Source organism: Canis lupus, chromosome 21 (assembly GCF_048164855.1).
Source record: "Canis lupus baileyi chromosome 21, mCanLup2.hap1, whole genome shotgun sequence".
NCBI classification, from domain to species: Eukaryota; Metazoa; Chordata; class Mammalia; order Carnivora; family Canidae; genus Canis; species Canis lupus.
This window is the reverse complement of record NC_132858.1, coordinates 47,196,708-47,204,277: the sequence shown is the minus strand read 5'-3', so window position 1 is coordinate 47,204,277 and position 7,570 is coordinate 47,196,708. Positions and strand designations below refer to the sequence as shown.

General features: G+C 39.3%; 1 protein-coding gene across 2 annotated transcripts in view; it reads right to left on the bottom strand.

Annotated features, from left to right (window-relative positions):
- Positions 1–7,570, bottom strand: part of SUGCT (succinyl-CoA:glutarate-CoA transferase) — a 714,296-nt gene that overhangs the window by 205,060 nt on the left and 501,666 nt on the right. The window lies entirely within an intron of this gene.

The following is a 7,570-nucleotide window of genomic DNA, read 5'->3' as shown; positions in this document are numbered from 1 at the left end:
AGAGGTAAATATGTTAGAGCACTTGTGGGAGTTGTCGATTAGCAGCAAAACATGAAGAGACCACGCTTTGGCATTCCCGAAGAAAGAAAGGCTGTCACGCTCAAGTGCAGGCAGCCAATTTTCTAAGGCTGGTGAGCTATATGCTTTGGCAGTTTTCTGACTTAGGTCTGATGTTAAAGAATTAACAACAAATATACAAGAAAGACGTTTCTGTGCTTGCGAGTGGCCTAGGGTCTGATGCCATACAAAATGATCTCAGGGATGAGTGCCAGCTGTCCACAATTAAACACTTCTACCTTTCAGAGACGCTGGTTCCTATGACTCAGCCACACTCCTCCCTGATACCAGACACTGAGTTCAAATGTTTTCATGGAGGTGTGGGGCATGACAAAAATGCAAAGGTCCTGCGGCTGATGCTCACTAGGTGGTCAGCGTTAACACGCTTCTCACCAAGTCCCAGTGTAACTCCGTGAGGCATTGAGGATTATGTGGCTTTTCCTTTCCTTGATGAAGAGAAAGAGGAAGCTGGGTTTAGAAGTTGAAAATCTCCATTACAACTTCCCTTTTAGTGAGTTTTCCCTGGAGTGAAATGAAATTCCGAGTGCATCAAACATAAATGGAAAACGTGCGCTTCATCAGTCATCTCATTTATTAACAGGAGCTCCCAGTTGGGTGGCTCACTGAATAAAATAGCTTATTCCAAATTTGTCTGGATCTTGAGGTCCCAGGAGCATGTAGCTAGCAAAAGTCACCACTCCTTTCATTAGTAATATTCGCCTCTGCCTTCCTGAAATCCCTGCCAGGACAGGGAGGAGTAAGAAGTCCACACCTTTATGAATGCTTTTGGGACATAAATGTACTCAGAGGATTTTATTTAAAATACTTTAAGACCAAAATAGTCAGGCACTGATTCATTAGAATGGGTGTAGACTCTGTGTTGTAGTTGTGGTTTTAATGGTGGCAAAATATACATAATGTAAAATTCACCGTTTAACCATTTAAGTGTGCAAACCAGTGGCATTAAATACATTCACAATATTATGCAACCATCACCATCATCTGTTTCCAGAACTTTTTCATCACCCCAAACAAATTCTACATGCTAAACAATAACTCACCCTTCCCCACCCTCTCCCCTCCTGGTAACCTTTGTTATATTTTGTGTCTCTGTGACTTAGCCTTCTCTCTGTACCCCGTGTAAGGACTGGTAGTGGTTTTAACTGTCATTCTTTGATATTCCTACTCATCAAAAGGTGAGTCTAATTTCTCTTCCTTCGTGATTCTCTTCAAGTGAATAAAACGAGGTAAAAATGACCCTGAATGACTTGAAGCCTAGACCAAAAAAAAAAGATATACCTTTCACCTGGCTTCCTATCTTCCCTCACCTTGGGAACCCAGACCTTATAGTGTGAGGAAGCCAAGCAGACACGTGGAAAGGCCAAATGTAGGTATTCCAGCCACAGCCCCAACCGAAGTCCCAGCCAATGGCCAGCATCAATGACCAGACATGGGAGCGAGCCTTCGGTAACTGCAGCCCGCAACTGTGGAGCTACCCCAGTTGATGCCACATGAAACAGAGACAAGCCGGCCTCATTGAACCCCTCAAATGTCATACACTTGAGCAAGAGAAATATTGTGATTATCTCATGTCACTAAATTTGATGTAGCCTGTTATGCAGCAATTGATAATTGAAGTGACAATCATTCAGAGTCAATGCCATCACATAACTGTATATCAGCCGAATATCATAACTTTATGTATCTCATAGACTAGATCAAGCAAAAAAAAAAAAAAAATCAGAAACCCATGCCAGGGAATCTGGAAGACGTAGTAACCTAGACTAAAGTTAAGGCAAGAAGAAATCAACAGTCTTGAATCAACCAGTGTTACCTGAGTATCTGCATAATAGCTAGTAATAGTCATACCTTGGGAGAGGATATTCTTACCTGTGGAATGAATAAGTCACAAGAATCAAGGGCATATAGTCAACGGCACTATAATAGCGCTGTATAGTGACAGATGGTAGCCATGCTTGTGGTAAGAATAGCATAATGTATAGGTTGCATCACTACACTGTACACCTGAAACAAATGTAACATTGTGTGTCAATTGTACTCAAAAAATAAGAAGACAAAAAAATATAATTGATGGCTACATGTAACTGGCCAAACTCAAGTGTGTTTCTCCTTAGTAAGGAAAGAAAATTCAAATTTTGGCTATTTTAATTGCTTACCCCTTACTTAATAAATATAGGTGATAAAAACTTAATAGGTGATCTTGGTGGCAGAAAAAGAGATAATAATGCAAACAGACTGTGTTCTGCAACAATAAAACTAAAAGAAAAAAAAACGAATGTTTCAAAATATTACCTTAATTTAATTAAAGCTTCAGTAAAATGTGTCTGTAGGCAGATTTTTGTTGTCCTGTGTTAATTTACTATGATTGCCACTTCCTGTCTTTTCTGGTTGAGAACTCTAGTCCTAGAAAATGCTCAGCTGTTATCATCTGTTAACATCTTCTCTTCATTCTATCCTTCTGGAACTCCTTGAAGAAATATATTTCAATGTCTCAATTCATCCTCTGACTCTTCTCTTTTATGTTTTTCATATCTTTTTCTTTTTCAATATTGTGTGTCATTTACTCAGTTCTAATTCCATGTCATTAACCATCGCTTCAACTGTGTCTAATCTATTATTTATCTTCTTTATTAGAGACTTTTTTTCAATTTTTAATCTATATGAAGAATTCATTTGCAAGATTTCTAATAGGCTCTTAGCAGCATTCATCCATACTTTCAAAAATTTTTTTTATTCATGATATCTTATTACAGTTCAATTTGGATATGAGGCCCTTTCTTATTCTTTCAAAGATTTATAAAATAATGTTACTGAAATCATTTGACAAATGTTTGGTTATTTCTAAATCCTTAAGTGTAATTCCTTCCACTTGTTGGGGAAACTGGCCATCATTCATAATCTTGAATGTCCACATACATTATTTTTTTAAAAAATTAAATTTTTAATTGAATTAGTTTTAGGTATACAACACAGAGATTTGACAATTATATACATTATGAAATGTCTACCATGGTAAGTATAGTTGCCATCTGTCACCACACAGTCATTACAATATTATTGACTAAACTCCCTGTGCTGTCCTTTTCATCCAGGTAACTTCTGTATTTTATAACTGAAAGTCTGTTCCTTTTAATCTCCTTCACCTATTTTGCCTATCTTCCCACTCCCCTCTCCTCTGGTAACTATCAATTTGTTCTCCATATTTATCCACATGTGTTAAGTCAGGCTTGTGAGCTCTTCTTGCCAAGGAAATTTTGTTGGTTTGGCTTCTTTGTTTTCATCTCTTCCTAAACTCACCTCCAGAGAGTGGACAGTTGCACACCTGCCTCAGCCTGACCCAGAGTCCACATTTCAGAACTAGGTTTTATACCAGCAGTTGGGACCTTTCCCAATGGGAAGCCCACAGTCTCAGTCAGTGTGGTAACAGATGGAGGCATTATTGGAAGATCCACTGGAATAAACAAGTAGCCCTCTCCTTCCTTCCTTCGCCAGGTCATTCTAATATAGCTGATGCCATCATAGAGGGCATGCATGTGACTTACACAGTGGGTATGTTTAGTACCTCATGGGGGTCCACCTCATGGGTGGATGACTAAGGTTGTTCCCATTTTCCGGATTCAGTGCCCTGGATATTTCAGCTCGCTCCTCCTTGCCATGTGGACTTTCATTCTGTTTTTGTTCATCAGAGACTTTTATTTCAAATTCTGCTTTGTTAGTGAAACTCTCCATTTTTGTAAAGCTCTTTTTTTTTTTTTCCATTTTCTGTGTTCCAAATGGAGGGGGAGGTACACCATGTGTACCCACTCTGCCATCGTCAACACAGAAAAAGATGGGAAGAAAAGTAATTTGTTTCTTTTCCTTGATTTTGCACAAAAATCTCTATAATTTTCATAAGTAAAAATTTCATCTTTATCATGATGAAGAGAAGGTAAATTAAGTCTGCCATTGCGTAGGACCATAGATTTGCTGAAACAAATAACTGAAAATAATACTATGAAGCAAGTGTTTTAGGTAATGCAGGGGCTGGACAAATACTTGATTCAGGGCTAGTACTACCAAACGAATACAACTTTCAAATATGTGTGCATACTTATGCAAAGCAGAAGATATGCAGAAAATCACATGTTACATTCCTCACAGGGGAAATGAACCTTTTGTAGATCTCTATAACTCTATTTAGGACCCTTTATATCTTTCGAATTACTGAGTTTTGTTCTAGATTCATAGCTTAAACAAGCTCCTAGGTAAGTGAGAGCTGGTTCTTTAGCTCTTCTAATTTCCAAAGACAAGTTCTGATTGTCTGATTTTGTACCATACACCTGCTAAAAGGTATCATTTTTCTGATTGAAGGTGCAGATGCTTTGGCATACACAAGAACAATAGACTTCATTTTAAAAAAAAGATTTTATTTGTGCATTTGACAGAAAGAGAGAGGGAGAGGGAAAGGGAGAGGGAAAGGGAGAGAGAGAGAGACAGAGAGAGAGAGAGAGAGAGAGAACAAGCCAGAGGAGTGGCAGGCAAAGGAGAGGGAGAGGCAGGCTCCCTGTTGAGCAGGGAGCCTGATGCAGGGCTCCATCCCAGGACCCTGGGATCATGATCCAAGCTGAGGCAGACACTTCACTGACTAAGCCACCCAGGCGCCCAGAGAATAGACTTCATATAGACGCTTGTCTACTTGTCAGTTCATTGTGGGCAAACTTTCATATGTTCAAAAACTCAATTCAAAATACAGAGAAAAATAAATCATATTTTCAAAAATTTGTCTGACATAGAGTCAATAATCACAATCTGCATGGAAACAGCTATCTTGCTTATTCTTTTTCCTCTTACTCAGGCATAGAAGCGCAAGAAGGTCAGGGGAAATGGGTGGGGTGACTCTATATTCCTTTTTCACATCTGCCCAAGTTACTCTCATGCTGAGTGAGGTTGATCAGGAAATGAAAAGCGTGGAAGGACAGATGCCCAAACAGCAATCACAGACTGCTTAAGAGGAGACTCCAAGGCAGATGATTCAGATAAGAGAATCTAGCACTTATTAGCCATAAGCTTCATGCCTGGCATAAAAGAGCATACATTCTTATCTTCCAGAAAAAGGCAAGCTAAGGAGTATCGCAAGTCATTTTGCAAACAAGGCATCTGAATGGCCAACAGCTACATGAAAAGGTGCTCAGTATCACCATCAGCAGGGAAATACAAATCAAAATCACAATAAGATATCACCTACCACCTGCCAGAATGACCATCATCAAAAAGACAAGAAATAATAAATGCCAGTGAGGATGTAAAGAGAAGAGAACCTTGGTGCACCATTGGTGGGAATATAAACTGGTATATAAACTGGTGCAGCCACTAGGAAAGATAGTATGGAGAATCCTCAAATATTAAAAATAGAACTACCATAAGATTCAGCAATCCCATGCCTGGGTATTTATCCAAAGGTAGCAAAAATCACTATCTTGAAGAGATCTGTACTTTCATGTTCATTGCAGAATTCTTTACAATAGCCAAGATATGGAAACAACATAACATTCCATCGACAGATGAATGTATAAAGAAAATGTAAGAATAATATACATATACATAATGGAAAACTATTTAGCCATAAAAAGAAGGAAATCCTGCTATTTATGACAATAGGGATGGGGATTATGCTAAGTGAGATAAGTCAGACAGAGAAAAACAAAGACTGTATGTTCTCACTTATTTGTGGAATTCAAAAACCCAAACTCATAGAAACAGATTAGATTTGTGGTTGTCAGAGGCAGGGGGGTAGGACGTGGGGGAATTAGATGAAGGTGGTCAAAAGGTACAAACGTCCAGCTATAACATAAATAAGTTGTAGAGATGTAATGTAAAACATGATGACTATAGTTAATAATATTGTTTTGTATATTTGAAAGTATGAAGAGTAGATCTTAAAAGTTCTCATTGTAGCTGTGTGAGATGAGAAGAGTTAACTGGCGGCTATGGTAATAATTTCACAATTTATACACATGTCAAATCATTAAGCTGTACACTTAAAATGTATACAATGTTATATGGCAACTGTATCTCATTAACACTGGAAAAAATCTTTTAAAGGCTTTTGCTATGATGCTAGATGACCAGGACTGCAACAGAACTTCCATCCTAGGAGGAAAATAAGCTTAGACAAGAATGGGTTATTCTGGGTGTCCAGTAGAGCCAAATTCACACCACACATATTATGCAGGATACTACTCCAGGCCATGGAGAGATTGTGGGAAAAGAAGCCTCTGCTTCCATGGAGTTGGCGTTCCGGTAAAACAGAAAGGACTCTGGGCCTGGGAGCATCTCCAGGGGGTAAGGTCTAGGTCCAAAGAAAGAATCCAGTAACTTCAAAAACCAAGCCGGGTTAAAAGTCGAAGGTGAGTGTAGATAGGGGAATGACACCAAAGAAGAATGTTCAAATCTGGGTAGCAACGAAGTAGACCTTTGTCTTCCCAGAGAATGTGGGGGGACCTCTTAGTGATCACAAAAATCTCAACTCCGTGGTCTTCCCGCTGTGTCTGTCATACTTTGCATAGGCTTTGGAGATGGAATTGGTTTTCTATCTTAGGAGAGATGGGCATCTACAGGAAGGATCTGACCTGAGAAATCTGTGGTCTTACCTTCCTGATCACAATACTAACCCAGTTACCCTGATCCAATTCAGACACAACGTTTCAGATCATGAAAGGGCTCTTTTGACACTTTGTGAGGCATCTGCCCATTTAGGTCTCCGATGATGAAAAACAAACTCTCGAATGCTGAATTTGCAAAACTAAACCTAAACAAACATTGGGTGACAGGGACAACTAACATCCCATGGTAATCTTAACTCTCACCTGGGTGCATATTATGTCCAAAATCCATAACCATATATTCACAGCCACAGTTAGGAAGAAAGGTGTTATTAAACAGAAATGGGGAGCATGTGTTGAAGGCTAACTGGTGTCTTGTTACATAGAAATAATGCTGAGAGAAACCCAGAACCACCCAGCGAAGGCTGTGCAACACATCTGCTACCATAGGGCACTCATGGTAACAAACACCGTTTGCTGTTTTCTTGCAGTTGTCCTTTTCTATCATCCCAGGACACAGGCTTACGGAAACAGGAGCCAGTGGAGTGAAAAAAAAGAACTTGGGACTTTGGAGTCAGACAGATTTTGGTGTGAATGTCCAGTGAAGCACCTACTACATGACCTGGGTCAAATTACACAGCCACTCCAAGCCTCAACCTTCTAGTCTATAAAACAGAGATATTACTATCTCGTGGGATTTTCATATGGAACAAATGAGATTCTCTCTCTCTCTCTCTCTCTCTTTCTCTCTACACACACACACAGAGTCACCAGTTAACCAATTCCCATTCTGTTAGCTCAGAATCCTGGGCGTCCTCTATTCTAAAATGTTTTAAGTATTTGTTGCAAATTTACCTTCTCTCCTAAACTGAGAACTCTTTGGGGACGGACCGTGTATCTTATTATCTTTC